Genomic DNA, 15,420 nt, shown 5'->3' on the forward strand with positions numbered 1-15,420 from the left:
CGAGTGGAAAGCCACACTCTCTGACCGCGACAATACCTAGGACTCTTAATCCTACGTTTATTGGCGGCTCTCACAGTCTGCGCCCTGTAACGGCAAAGTGCAGACCTGACCCTCCTCCAAGTGCGCTCACAACGTTGGACAAAAGCCTGAGCGGAGGGAACGCTGGACTCGGCGAGCTGGGACGAGAACAGAGGAGGCTGGTAACCAAGACTACTCTGAAACGGAGATAGCCCTGTAGCAGACGAAGGAAGCGAGTTGTGAGCGTACTCAGCCCAGGGGAGCTGTTCTGCCCAAGACGCAGGGTTTCGAAACGAAAGGCTGCGTAAAATGCGACCAATCGACTGATTGGCCCTTTCTGCTTGACCGTTAGACTGGGGATGAAACCCGGAAGAGAGACTGACGGAAGCACCGATCAAACGACAGAACTCCCTCCAAAACTGTGACGTGAATTGCGGACCTCTGTCTGAAACGGCGTCTAACGGGAGGCCATGAATTCTGAACACATTCTCAATGATGATTTGTGCCGTCTCCTTAGCGGAAGGAAGCTTAGCGAGGGGAATGAAATGTGCCGCCTTAGAGAACCTATCGATAACCGTAAGAATCACAGTCTTCCCCGCAGACGAAGGCAGACCGGTAATAAAGTCTAAGGCGATGTGAGACCATGGTCGAGAAGGAATGGGAAGCGGTCTGAGACGACCGGCAGGAGGAGAGTTACCTGACTTAGTCTGCGCGCAGTCCGAACAAGCAGCCACGAAACGGCGCGTGTCCCGCTCCTGAGTAGGCCACCAAAACCGCTGGCGAATAGAAGCAAGCGTACCCCGAACACCGGGGTGGCCAGCTAACTTGGCAGAATGAGCCCACTGAAGAACAGCCAGACGAGTAGGGACAGGAACAAACAGAAGGTTACTAGGACAAGCGCGCGGCGACGCAGTGTGAGTGAGCGCTTGCTTTACCTGTCTCTCAATTCCCCAGACAGTCAACCCGACAACACGCCCTTCAGGGAGAATCCCCTCGGGGTCGGTAGAAACCACAGAAGAACTAAAGAGACGGGATAAGGCATCAGGCTTGGTGTTCTTATTCCCCGGGCGATAGGAAATCACGAACTCGAAACGAGCGAAAAACAACGCCCAACGAGCTTGACGTGCATTAAGTCGTTTGGCAGAACGGATGTACTCAAGGTTCTTATGGTCAGTCCAAACGACAAAAGGAACGGTCGCCCCCTCCAACCACTGTCGCCATTCGCCTATGGCTAAGCGGATAGCGAGCAGTTCGCGGTTACCCACATCATAGTTGCGTTCCGATGGCGACAGGCGATGAGAAAAGTAAGCGCAAGGATGAACCTTATCGTCAGACTGGAAGCGCTGGGACAGAATGGCTCCCACGCCCACCTCTGAAGCGTCAACCTCGACAATAAATTGTTTAGTGACGTCAGGAGTAACAAGGATAGGAGCGGATGTAAAACGCTTCTTGAGGAGATCAAAAGCTCCCTGGGCGGAACCGGACCACTTAAAGCAAGTCTTGACAGAAGTCAGAGCCGTGAGAGGGGCAGCCACTTGACCGAAATTACGAATGAAACGCCGATAGAAATTAGCGAAACCGAGAAAGCGCTGCAACTCGACACGTGACTTAGGGACGGGCCAATCGCTGACAGCCTGGACCTTAGCGGGATCCATCTGAATGCCTTCAGCGGAAATAACAGAACCAAGAAAAGTGACAGAGGAGACATGAAAGGCGCACTTCTCAGCCTTCACGTAGAGACAATTCTCTAAAAGGCGCTGGAGTACACGTCGAACGTGCTGAACATGAATCTCGAGTGACGGTGAAAAAATCAGGATATCGTCAAGGTAAACGAAAACAAAGATGTTCAGCATGTCTCTCAGTACATCATTGACTAATGCCTGAAAGACCGCTGGAGCATTAGAGAGACCGAACGGCAGAACCCGGTATTCAAAATGCCCTAACGGAGTGTTAAACGCCGTTTTCCACTCGTCCCCCTCTCTGATGCGTACGAGATGGTAAGCGTTACGAAGGTCCAACTTAGTAAAGAACCTGGCTCCCTGCAGCATCTCGAAGGCTGACGACATAAGGGGAAGCGGATAACGATTCTTAACCGTTATGTCATTCAGCCCTCGATAATCCACACAGGGGCGCAGAGTACCGTCCTTCTTCTTAACAAAGAAAAACCCCGCTCCGGCGGGAGAGGAAGAAGGCACCACGGTACCGGCGTTGAGAGAAACAGACAGATAATCCTCGAGAGCCTTACGTTCGGGAGCCGACAGAGAGTAAAGTCTACCCCGAGGGGGAGTGGTCCCCGGAAGGAGATCAATACAACAATCATACGACCGGTGAGGAGGAAGGGAGCTGGCTCTGGACCGACTGAAGACCGTGCGCAGATCATGATATTCCTCCGGCACTCCTGTCAAGTCACCAGGTTCCTCCTGAGTAGAGGGGACAGAAGACACAGGAGGGATAGCAGACATTAAACACTTCACATGACAAGAAACGTTCCAGGATAGGATAGAATTACTAGACCAATTAATAGAAGGATTATGACATACTAGCCAGGGATGACCCAAAACAACAGGTGTAAAAGGTGAACGAAAAATCAAAAAGGAAATGGTCTCACTGTGGTTACCAGATACTGTGAGGGTTAAAGGTAGTGTCTCACATCTGATACTGGGGAGAAGACTACCATCTAAGGCGAACATGGGCGTGGGCTTCCCTAACTGTCTGAGAGGAATGTCATGTTTCCGAGCCCATGCTTCGTCCATAAAACAACCCTCAGCCCCAGAGTCTATCAAGGCACTGCAGGAAGCAGCCGAACCGGTCCAGCGTAGATGGACCGACAAGGTAGTACAGGATCTTGATGGAGAGACCTGAGTAGTAGCGCTCACCAGTAGCCCTCCGCTTACTGATGAGCTCTGGCCTTTTACTGGACATGACATGACAAAATGTCCAGCAGAACCGCAATAGAGACAAAGGCGGTTGGTGATTCTCCGTTCCCTCTCCTTAGTCGAGATGCGAATACCTCCCAGCTGCATGGGCTCAGTCTCTGAGCTGATGGGAGAAGATGGTTGAGATGCGGAGAGGGGAAACACCGTTAACGCGAGCTCTCTTCCACGAGCTCGGTGACGAAGATCTACCCGTCGTTCTATGCGGATGGCGAGTGCAATCAAAGAGTCCACGCTGGAAGGAACCTCCCGGGAGAGAATCTCATCCTTAACCTCAGCGTGAAGTCCCTCCAGAAAACGAGCGAGCAACGCCGGCTCGTTCCAGTCACTGGATGCAGCAAGAGTGCGAAACTCTATAGAGTAATCCGTTATGGATCGATCACCTTGACATAGGGAAGCCAGGACCCTGGAAGCCTCCTTCCCAAAAACTGAACGATCAAAAACCCGTATCATCTCCTCTTTAAAGCTCTGATAATCGTTAGTACACTCAGCCCTTGCCTCCCAGATAGCTGTGCCCCACTCCCGAGCCCGACCAGTAAGGAGTGATATGACGTAGGCGATCCGAGCTCTCTCTCGTGAGTATGTGTTGGGCTGGAGAGAAAACACAATATCACACTGGGTCAGAAAGGAGCGGCACTCAGTGGGTTGCCCAGAGTAACATGGTGGGTTATTAACCCTAGGTTCCGAAGACTCGGAAGACCAGGAAGTAACAGGTGGCACGAGACGAAGACTCTGAAACTGTCCTGAGAGGTTGGAAACCTGAGCGGCCAGGGTCTCAACGGCATGACGAGCAGCAGACAATTCCTGCTCGTGTCTGCCGAGCATTGCTCCCTGGATCTCGATGGCAGTGTTGCGAGAATCCGTAGTCGCTGGGTCCATACGGGTCGGATCTTTCTGTTATGCAGATGAATGAGGACCCAAAAGCGACTTAACAAAAACAGAGTCTTTATTCCAAACTTAAACAAAACGGTACTCCTGGATATATCTTAGATGACACCTGCTCACACGCAGCATCTGATGAAGGCAAAAACACGACAGGGCGGAACCAGGACACGGAACAGCAAACATCAAACAAAGATCCGACAAGGACAGAAGCGGAAAACAGAGGGAGAAATAGGAACTCTAATCAGAGGGCAAAATAGGGGACAGGTGTGAAAGATTAAATGAGGTAGTTAGGAGAATGAGGAACAGCTGGGAGCAGGAACGGAACGATAGAGAGAGAGCGAGAGAGGAAGAGAGGGAGGGGAAGAGAGAGGGAAAGAACCTACTAAGACCAGCAGAGGGAGACAAATGGAAGGGAAGCACAGGGACAAGACATGATAATCAAAAGACAAAACATGACAGCATGGAGGAGGAACAGAGTTCTGGAGACGCACAGGAAGCCTGGTGCGTGGTGTTGGCACTGGTGGTACTGGACTGGAGCGAGGAGGTGGCACCGGATATACCGGACCGTGAAGGCGTACTGGCTCCCTTGAGCACTGAGCCTGCCCAACCTTACCTGGTTGAATGCTCCCCGTAGCCCGACCAGTGCGGGGAGGTGGAATAACCCGCACTGGGCTGTGCTGGCGAACACCATGCGTAAGGCTGGTGCCATGTACACTGGCCCGAGGAGACGCACTGGAGACCAGATGCGTTGAGCCGGCTTCATGACACCTGGCTCAATGCTCAATCTAGCCCGGCCGATACGTGGAGCTGGGATGTACCGCACCGGGCTATGCACCCGTACAGGAGACACCGTGCGCTCTTCCGCATAACACAGTGTCTGCCCGTACTCCCGCTCTCCACGGTTATCACACACCTCAGGGCGAGTACCGTGTATACTACGCCAAACCAACATCTCTCTCTCTTCGCTCTCCTCCAATATCACCAACAACTCATCGAATGTCTCATAATCTCCCATCCTTTCACTTTCCTCCAATCTGTCCAATAACTCCTCCACATTCTCCGACTCGTACCTCAATTTAGCCAACTGCTCCTTATGGTAAGCACGGGGAACTGGCTCAGGTCTCCTACTTGACCCAGCCACACTCCCCGTGTGCCACCCCCCAAGAAATTTGTGGGGGAGCCTCTCGGGCTTCCAGCCACTCTGCCTTGCTAGCTCCTGCTGCTGCTGCTGCTTCCCGTAGCCACGCTGCTTGGTCTGAGTTTGGTGGGTGGTTCTGTAACGGTTTTCTTCCTGGGATGAAGGAGAGGACCAAAATGCAGCGCGGCTAGTGTTCAACATGTTTAATAAACAAAGAGACGATAACGTGAACACTATACAAAATACAAAATAACAAACATGAAAACCGAGACAGTCCTATCTGGTGCAGAACACAAAGACAGAAGACAACCACCCACAAACCCCAACACAAAACAAGCCACCTAAATATGGTTCCCAATCAGAGACAATGACAAACACCTGCCTCTGATTGAGAACCATGTCAGGCATACATAGAAATGGACAAACTAGACACAAAACATAGAATGCCCACCCAGCTCACGTCCTGACCAACACTAAAACAAGTAAAACACACAAGAACTATGGTCAAAACGTGACAGGACATTTCTCCAAAAAGTACGATCTTTGTCCCCATGTGCAGTTGCAAACTGTAGTCTGGCTTTTTTATGGTGGTTTTGGAGCAGTGGCTTCTTCCTTGCTGAGCAGCCTTTCAGGTTATGTCGATATAGGACTCGTTTTACTGTGGATATAGATACTTTTGTACCTGTTTCCTCCAGCATCTTCACAAGGTCCTTTGCTGTTGTTCTGGGATTGATTTGAACTTTCGAACCAAAGTATGTTCATCTCTAGGAGACAGAATGCGTCTCCTTCCTGAGCGGTATGACGGCTGCGTGGTCCCATGGTGTTTATACTTGCAAACTGTTGTTTGTACAGATGAACGTGGTACCTTCAGGCGTTTGGAAATTGCTCCCAAGGAGGTCTTGGCTGAATTCTTTTGATTTTCCCATGATGTCAAGCAGAGGCACTGAGTTGAAAGGTAGGCCTTGAAATGCATCCACAGGTACACCTCCAATTGATCTAAATTATGTCAATTAGCCTATCAGAAGCTTCTAAAGCCATGACATCATTTTCTGGAATTTTCCAAGCTGTTTAAAGGCACAGTCAACTGAGTGGATGTTAACTTCTGACCCACTGGAATTGTGATACAGTGAATTATAAGTGAAATAATCTGTCCGTAAACAATTGTTGTAAAGATTACTTGTATCATGCACAAAGTAGATGTCCTAACCGACTTGCTAAAACTATAGTTTGTTAACAAGAAATTTGTGGAGTGGTTGAAAAACGAGTTTTAATGACTCCAACCTAAGTGTATGTAAACTTCCGACGTCAACTGTATGTGCTGTTGTCTAGAATCGGCCCATTTAAAATATTTTATCATGATCTCCACAGAACTGGTCCAAATAGGGAGCTGGAAAGTGAGGTAAGACTGTGTTGCACGTACAGTATATGTAAACACTGCATGTGTGTGATTTTTCTGTGAATTTATAAGGAAAACCTAAATTGTTGTTTTTCCATGTAACAGATTTACCTTCATTGTCTTTTTTTCTGTCAGACCATCAATGCCTACATGTTCCATCTGGTGCGGAATTTTAAAAAGGCAGTCAACCGAGCAAGCTTTCTACATTGACACCTTTAAAATTACTGGCATTTGGGGGAGCAAGAAATGAAAACTTAAGGTTGGTTGGATTATTCTCATAATATTATATATTATTATATGTTATATTTGACAAATTTTGAACTCAAGCAACTGTATCCTTGCTCTTTTAAATTTCAGATTGATCCAATGATGTACAAGTACATTATTGGCATCATCAATGAACACAACCACTGGACTGTGACGGTAAGAGCCGCTAAGGCAGTACTAAGAAATACATGCATAATACAGAATATACATGTGAACACATACACGTGTGTAAAATGTGTGTGTGCCATCTGTGTGTATTTATGTGTGTGTAATATGTGTGTGTAATCTGTCTGTCTGTCTGTCTGTCTGTCTGTCTGTCTGTCTGTCTGTCTGTCTGTCTGTCTGTCTGTCTGTCTGTCTGTCTGTCTGTCTGTCTGTCTGTCTGTCTGTCTGTCTGTCTGTCTGTCTGTCTGTCTGTCTGTCTGTCTGTCTGTCTGTCTGTCTGTGTCACGTTCCTGACCTGTTTTCTGTTATTTTTGTATGTGTTTAGTTGGTCAGGGCGTGAGTTTGGGTGGGCATTCTATGTTTTGTGTTTCTATGTTTAGGTTAGTGGTAATTAGCCTTATATGGTTCTCAATCAGGGACAGGTGTTTGACGTTTCCTCTGATTGAGAACCATATAAAGGTAGGCTGTTCACACTGTTTGTTTGTGGGTGATTGTCTTCTGTGTCTGTGTATGTTGCACCACACGGGACTGTTTCGGTTTGTTCGTTCGTTTGTTGTAGTCTGTACCTGTTCGTGCGTTCTTCGTCATTTTGTAAGTTCTCATAGTTCAGGTCTGTCTATGTTCTATGTTGCATGTGTGCACTTAGTTCAGGTTTAGCTTCACGATCGTTTCATTTGTTATTTTGTAGTTTGTTTAAGTATTTTCGTGTTTTCGTCTTTACTTTAATAAACTTCATTATGTCCACATTCCACGCTGCGCTTTGGTCCAATCCCTACTCCTCCTCTTCGTCTGAAGAGGAGGAGGACAGCCGTTACAGTCTGTCTAAACTTGAAAGGTTATGCTGCCATCCCAGAAGAGGGCTCTGTTCCTCAACCCAATGGGAGAAAGTGCCAGAAAGATAAAAATATGCCAGGGGGTGACAAGGTAAAAACTGCTTTTAATATTCATTTTACAATGGAATCAATAAAGTCTTTGAAATGCTATACTGTTACTAATCTCCATTTTGTAATCAATAAAGTGTTTCAAAATGCTGTACTTTAATTAACATATATGTTCAGATCATTCCTGAGAGAGAAGGGGTGTAATATCTCCAGATGGGCGTGTGGTACCCTTCCTCACCCATGCCAACAAGATGTTACTTCTTGTGGGGTCTTTGCCTTGAAAGTAAGTATGAGAGTATAAGTAATGCACAATTAACCTGCTAAAAGTATACTGACTAAAAGGCGAAACAGAACTATCAAATTATATTATAGCTGTGTCGTTATATACTTGCGAATTAGAATCTTAAGTGTAACATAATTTTGTTGGGGAAAACTGAAATGCCCATCAATTTTTTTTCCCAGTTTGCTGAATGTGTTCTGACGGAGGAGTCGATTGTCTTTTCAAATACGGACAAAGATGTTAACATCATGAGAGAAGAAATAGCAGTCACTCTCCTCCAAAACACTGGTATGTTCAATTTCTAATTTAATTGTAGATTTTAAAAAAAAACATTTATATGGATCTTTCATCTTTTATCCAACTTCTGACTAGATGGTCACTAAAACACATGTATTTAAATAATTGTGTTACAAGAAACCTATACTATTCCCTTGTTCCCTATTCGCTCTGAAAAATACATGTAAAGATGTATAGACTACTCGACATTATGTTTTACTAGATGACCTGAGCCAACTGTACCACTTCTGTGGGGAGGTGAACAATAATGAGGAAAACACTAACTGGGCAATTGCTTGTTCACTTCTGAAGGCACATTTTTACGGGTACGAATTTGTATAAGCAGTAATATTTCTAGAGGTAGCATCATCCACTTTGTCTGAGAATGAAATAATTGTAATTCAAGAAATGTATTTCATGTTTTAAATATATGAACATTTTTCATCATAAATTTCAGATTGGTTGTGACCGCTGCCCACGATGGTTCCACCAGTCCTGTATGAAAACCACCCCACCATTGGAGGATTATGTCTGCGCTGCCTGTCAGGGCTAGGTTAGGCTTGAGTTCCAGGCGACGGTATCACCTGGAAAACTTTCCATAAAAAGTGGACTAAATGTTCAGTCGAGCTGTTGCAGCTTTCCAATATTTGTTTATTTATTGTCTTTTTATATTTGATTTATTGTCATTTTATATCTTATTATGCAAAGATTGAAATTTGTGTTTCCTATTTAATGTTTGTTATCAAACTTTCTGTGATGTTTTTGTGTTATTGTGTGATAATATTAGTGTATTATCATTATTTTCTTAAACATTACAAAATGTTTCTAAATAAAATGTTTTTGTTTTTTTATACTCTAATTTTGCTTTCTGTAGCACACACTACTGGTCAACATGAGCTACCAAAATGATTCAGAAGTGTGCCAGGCGTTGCAGTCCCAAGATAGAATGGGGGTAGGGGAATTTCGGCAGGCAAGAAAATAGCCTTACCGAATAATTTCCCCTTCTAATTTACTTAATTTTGTGGCTAGAGTCCAATAATTTCTGTGACACACACTACTGGTCAACATGAGCTACCAAAATTATTCAGAAGTGTGCCAGGCCTTGCTGTCCTAAGATAGAAGGGGGGGGGGGGGGGGGGGGGGGTATTTCGGCAGGCAAGAAAATAGCCTTGCCAAAATCTTTCAGCACGAACCACTACGTCTACAAAGAATAGAGCCATGTATGGACTAGCTAACGATATATCATTCAAAACTTTGTTTTCCGGAGCATATGACTCAACATGGAGAGTTTTAAAAATAGCGGTTGAAGTTCTACATGAAACATGCTGTCAAGAACGACATTTATGGTAGGTGTAGTTGACAAAGTTGGGTAAAACGTATTTATATACATTATTGCCGATTTATTTGTACATTTTATGAAAGTATGGAAGTTATAGTTGCAAAATATCCCAAAATCTGAAAATTGACAGATGGATGCAGAATCAAAATGTTAGCCTGTGGTGCCTGGCCTTCATTTGTTTTCTAAACTACTTATTACAATTGTATCAAATATATCTGGCCTACTTACACAGATGCATCTGGCTTTTAGCAGATATTTTAGCAAAGCCTCAATTTCCCTTTAAACTTGGAAAATAACAGTAGCCAGATAGGTAATTTTATGATACACATTAATAGTAGCCAGATAGGTAATTTTACAATACACACATTTGGGATTGTGAATGTTCACATTTTGAGTAGAATGTGGGAATATTATATTGCCCTTTTATTTTTATTTGACCAGGTAAGTTGACTGAGAACACGAGCTGGGGAATAGTTACAAGGGAGAGGAGGCTGATGAATGAGCCAATTGGAAGCCCTACATTTGGATTTCCCAACAAGACTGCCACCATGGGGCCTCCCGGGTGGCGCAGTGGTCTAGGGCACTGCATCGCAGCGCTAGCTGTGCCACCAGAGTCTCTGGGTTCGCGCCCAGGCTCTGTCGCAGCCGGCCGCGACCGGGGGGTCCGTGGGGCGACGCACAATTGGCCTAGCGTCGTCCGGGTTAGGGAGGGTTTGGCCGGTAGGGATATCCTTGTCTCATCGCGCTCCAGCGACTCCTGTGGCGGGCCGGGCGCAGTGCGCGCTAACCAAGGGGGGCGGGTGCACGGTGTTTCCTCCGACACATTGGTGCGGCTGGCTTCCGGGTTGGAGGGGCGCTGTGTTAAGAAGCAGTGCGGCTTGGTTGGGTTGTGCTTCGGAGGACGCATAACTTTCGACCTTCGTCTCTCCCGAGCTCGTACGGGAGTTGTAGCGATGAGACAAGATAGTAATTACTAGCGATTGGATACCACGAAAATTGGGGAGAAAAGGGGGTAAAAAAAATATATATATAAAAAATAAAAAAATAAAAAAAGAGTGCCACCATGTGTTATTGTGGGGATTGAGGCACTTACTGGAAATTAAAGTGTTTAATGAGCATAGTAATTCCATATAAAAACTATAATTGCACTCAGGATAACATTAGATCAGCATGAAATTACTGCTTGGTGCTGTAGATATAGGGACTAGGGCAAGAGTTTTTCCTGCTCAGGTCACATGATCAGGAAACAACTCCTGGCCCTATGGTGCAGGTACACCATGTCATTGGCTGTGCTGTTAGAACAGATGACTCCTCATTGCTATTTCCATAGTTAGGCCTTCCATACCCTGAACCAAATCAGTGAAGCCAACAGAGACAGATTCAAATCAGAGAAGTTGGATGGACTGCAGTGATATAACAGATTATGATTGACTGTGGCTGATTGTGAGGGTGGCAACGGCCCTGAGAAGCAAAGGAAGGAATTTCCTGTTTCAAAATTAAAATATATAAATAAATAGTGGATGTAACTTCTCATGAATGTTTACAAGAGCTCATTCTACCTTCTCTCTCTCACACGCACACCCTCTCTCTCTCTCTAGAAGAACATAGTGTCAACGCTAATGGTGTGTGTATGTGACTTGAGGAGTGTCTGCAGCTGTTTCTAATGTCATGCTATTATTACCTCATTATATGTAACAATTCATATGTGAATGTACTGTGTAGTATACCGTATGGCCAATGAAACACACACAATATGTCAGAAACTCACTGAGTAGTGTAGTAAGTTAGGGTGAGTTGGAGTTGTTATGACCTTAACATCAAAGACCATAATTTATTATTTATAATTGGAGGGAGGGGAGGGCATAAATGAAGTGCTCTTTTGGCATTTACATGGAAGCCAGAGCAAATTCTGCCTGCCACAGTATACACTTATCCATTTATGGGCTGTTCTCACAATCTCAAGGAGGCAGCATGTAAGCAACGGTTACAGGAATTCAACCATAATCGCTCCAGTGAAGTTGAAGTTAAAAAGTCTTCACAAGAAACGTTAGGCTGCTGATCTGAAGTCTGTCATTTAAAAAATAACTTAATGAGAGCAAATAGCAGGTTACAGACTCAAATTGGCTGATACTGCCATGTTCTAGCTTCAAACACGGTATTAGGGCAAATTCTGTTATTGGTCTCCACCGTCTCCTTACTGATTTCTTAGTCACAAAATGAAACACAGGGATGAATGAAGCTCAGATACGCATCTAGACTGCATGGAATCATTTCCAAAGATCTGGTATTTTGAACATTTTATATGGAGACAATTTTGAGCCAAGTCACTAACCTCTGTTCTTCAGAGAGTAGTTTTTTTCGTATAAATGAACAGACGGTTTTGAACAGACGTTTTTTTTTTTTGAAAAATAAATTATTTACATTTGAACAACCTACTGTAAGTGTGTTAACATTCTGTCAATACAGTTGCAGGATATATTACATAAAACATATTCTGATGGGGTGCACAGTAACAATGGTCAACGTTTTAAGCAATGGGGACTCAATAAGCCTGTCAGCTCCTGGAAAATATCTGTAAATATTATGAGTACAAAGAGTTAATTTATTGAGTTGAGCATTTTATTTTCATCTTTATCACCCCCAATACAGTTTGATTTCCATGCCCATGCAAACAATACCTTGGCATAGGGATGCTTGAGGATGTGGTGTAATATGTACAAAACACAATTTCCTCTCCAATCATCAGTCAATAAAGCACATCCAACTGGCCAAGTTTAATGTGACTGGAGACTTTGTGAGGAAAGAGGTGGCTTACTTCATTAACTTTCTGACCCTTAGCATGTTGACTAACAAGTATTGAAATACTATTGTCACTTTTTGTATTGCCAGAAATGGCACAATCACTCAGGCTTACAGGCTCAAGGTCTTTGGCACTGCGAGGGCAGCGAGTGACAGGGTGGAACACTGGCAAAAACTATTAAAAAGGTTACTTCTCTAACGTTTCAATGGGTTTACTTGTCATTGCCAAAGACAACATCCAAAGGACATTAATTGGAAATGACAATGTGATTGTCAGGCCAAAATGGCCATTTCCCTCAACACACACACAATATAACGGAAATCTCAAGCCAGAGCTAAAATAACGAGAGCATTGGGGGAAACCATTGTTTAAAGTTTTAATGGGGTTTCAATCAAGTCATCAAGACATAAACAATGCTCTTCTGTAATAAACTTTGAGTGTAATAATCTATTAAGTCTAAGGCACACCAAACATATATACTGTACCTAATCACATTTTCCTCCTTGTGCCCAAAGCAATAGTGAATCACTGACCAACCCAATGTACATTCTCGTAAACAGAAAAGATGACAGGTAATGCAGACGAAAATTATGTAATTATTCAGTCATGTTTTTGGATCAAATGTGAGACGGTGTATATCCCTAAGTGTAAATGACTGGATTAATGTTGAAATGTCAATCCCTTGTAACCAAGGATTGGTCTGTGAGAGGAGTCGTTTGGCCACATTTGGACTACAAACTTCTTGTTATTACTATCTTAATCTTACTATGAGTCTTGTGTGACATAAATTGACAAGATCGCCAGCGGAGTGGAAAAGAACATTGTGGCAAAGGGCACTGTGTGTTACGTTCGTTGATGGAAGGATTAGACCAAGGTATAGCGTGGTAAGCGTACATCTTTCTTTATTGATGAACACCAAAAAACACCAAAATATAAACAAACGTAAGGTGGAAAACAGGCTGCCTAAGTATGATCCCCAATCAGAGACAACGATAGACAGCTGCCTCTGATTTGGAACCATACCCGGCCAACAAAGAAATAGAACATATAGATTGCCCACCCAAATCATACCCCGACCTAACCAAATAGAGAAATAAAAAGGCTCTCTAAGGTCAGGGCGTGACACTGGGGTCATATGCTGTAGTGAGAAAGTACGAGAATAAGCATGGCTGTACTTGCCAAATTGTGATGATGATGATCATTTCGTGAATGATTTATCCACATTGTGACATCTCAAAGATGCCATAATACCATCTGTATAGGCTAGTAACACATACAATCTGTGGGTTTTCCTCCTCTGTGACATCATCAGATACATACTCACTATTTACTCACTGCTCCTGATCAGATCCGATCAGCCGAAATGTGTCCACTGGCACACAGCAAGATGATGCACGGCAGAAAGAAACAATCCCTGATGACAACAATGCTTACAGATAACCACAACATTCCCAGTAACAAGCCTATGGACCATTTCCAGAATGTCTTAATTTATGGAATATTGCCATCAAACATAGACATTTTTAAGACTTCAGTTTATTGTCTAAAGGTAATTGTAACGTTGCCTTCACAATAGTCTACTCTATAGTAGAATGATGCCGGAAAGGATGGCTGATGTTTTACGTGCTTAAAAAATAAGTTACGAACAAAATAAAACAGTTGGTTAAACTGTTTAATTTTGTTTGTTTTTTTGCGTTGTTTGGCACGTACAGGTCATGCTCCAACAGTCGTCCAAGTACCCTGCGCACCAAGGACACATGCTCGGCGCGTGTAGCGGAGTATATCAGAATGTCATCGATATACACCACTACACCCTGCTCGTGCAGGTCCCTGAAAATCTTGTCTACAAAGGATTGGAAGACTGATGGAGCATTCATCAACCCGTACGGCATGACGAGGTACTCATAATGGCCTGATGTGGTACCAAACGCCGTCTTCCACTCTTCTCCCTCCCGGATACGCACCAGGTTGTACGTGCTCCTGAGATCCAGTTTAGTGAAGAAGCACGCCCCGTGCATTGACTCAATCGCCGTGGCAATAAGAGGTAGCGGGTAACTGTACCTCACCGTGATTTGATTGAGACCTCGATAGTCAATGCACGGGCGCAGACCTCCATCCTTCTTCTTCACAAAAAATAAACTTGAGGAGGCAGGTGAAGTGGAGGGCCGAATATACCCCTGCCCCAGAGATTCGGGGACATATGTTTCCATAGACGCCGTCTCCTATTGCGACAGGGGATCCACGTGACTCCTGGGAAGTGCTGCGTCTACCAGGAGATTTATCGCACATTCCCCCCGTTGATGGGGTGGTAATTGAGTCGCCTTCTTTTTACAGAAGGCGAGAGCCAAATCGGCATATTCAGAGGGGATGCGCACGGTGGAGACCTGGTCTGGACTTTCCACCATAGTAGCACCGACGGAAACCCCCAAACACCTCCCAAAGCACTTTCCTGACCACCCCTTGAGAACCCTCTGTTGCCACGAAATAGTGGGATCATAACAGGCCAACCAGGGTAAGCCCAGCACCACGGGAAACGCAGGAGAATCAATAAGGAAGAGACTGATTCTCTCCTTGTGACCCTCCTGCGTAACCATGCCCAGTGGATCGGTGGCCTCCCTAATTAGCCCTGACCCTAATGGTCGACTATCTAGGGCGTGTACAGGGAAGGGCATGTCCACAGGAACAATGGGGATCCCTAAACTATGGGCAAATCATCTGTCAATAAAATTCCCAGCTGCGCCTGAATCTACAAGCGCCTTATGCTGGGAATGCGGGGAAAAATCAGGAAAATTAATAAACAAAAACATGTGAGCAACAGGGGGCTCTGGGTAAGCCTGGTGCCGACTCACCTGGGGTGACACGAGAGTGCCCTGCCTGCTGCCTCGACTCCTAGAGGAACCTCCCCAGCACCGACCGGCAGTGTGCCCTCTGCGGCCACAGATGGTGCATGGAACGGCCCCTCCTCCGGTCGCCCTAAGTGCAGCACCTCCCATCTCCATGGGCGTTGCAGCGGTGGTGCTGGGGGATGGAACCAACAGACCC

The sequence above is a fragment of the Salvelinus namaycush genome, chromosome 24, assembly GCF_016432855.1.
Source record: "Salvelinus namaycush isolate Seneca chromosome 24, SaNama_1.0, whole genome shotgun sequence".
Lineage (NCBI taxonomy): Eukaryota > Metazoa > Chordata > Actinopteri > Salmoniformes > Salmonidae > Salvelinus > Salvelinus namaycush.